Source organism: Galeopterus variegatus, unplaced genomic scaffold (genome assembly GCF_000696425.1).
Source record: "Galeopterus variegatus unplaced genomic scaffold, G_variegatus-3.0.2 Scaffold1507, whole genome shotgun sequence".
NCBI lineage: Eukaryota > Metazoa > Chordata > Mammalia > Dermoptera > Cynocephalidae > Galeopterus > Galeopterus variegatus.
This window is the reverse complement of record NW_007727618.1, coordinates 254,952-255,832: the sequence shown is the minus strand read 5'-3', so window position 1 is coordinate 255,832 and position 881 is coordinate 254,952.

Below are 881 nucleotides of genomic sequence, written 5' to 3'. Positions count from 1 at the left end.
GGAACCAGTCTGTATGTGGGATCCGAAACCTCGGCGGGAGCGCCGCCGCGCTCCCAAGCGGTACACTGTAGCAGTGCGCCACCGGGCTGGCCCGGCAATTACTTTTCTGTTCCCCTGAAATTCCTTTAAGTCTTATGATCCTTGGACTAAGTTTTGCCTTGGGTTGAATGTCTCCCCAAAACTTAATCCCACTGTAATTGATGAGGGTGGGAAATCCTATTATGGTAATTAAAAGGTGGGGCCTTGAAGAAGTGATTAGATGGTAAGGACCATGCCCTAGGTCTTGGGCATGGTTCTGAGGGCTTTAAAAGGAAAGCACATAAGAGTCTCTCTCTCTCTCTCTGCCATTCTTGCCATGTGACACCCTGCATTGTTGCAGAGTCACCTCACCAGATGTGTTCCCCAGATTGTGGACTTCCCAGCCTCTGAAATTGTAAGCAATATTCTTTCTTTAGAAGTTATCTAGTTTCAGGTATTTTGTTATAAGCAACAGAAATGAACTAATAACAGAATATTGGTACCAGAGAAATGGGGTGTTGCTTATAACAAATACTTGAAAATGTAGAAGCAACTTTGGAACTGGGTGTTGAGTAAAGACTGAAAGAATTTGAAGGAGCAAGCTGGAAAAAGCCTAGCTGTTGGTGGGAGTTTAGAAGACAAGAAAACCAGGGAAAGTTTGGAACTTCTTAGGGACCAGTTAAATGGTGTTGAGCAGGATGCTGATAGATGTATGGACAGTAAAGGCTATTCTGAGAAGATCTCAGACAGAAATAAGGAGATTTTTGGAAACTGTGGCAAAGATCACTCTTGCTATGAACTGGCAAGGAACTTGGCTGCATTCTGTTCATGCCCAAAAGTTTTACAGAATGTAGAACTTCAAG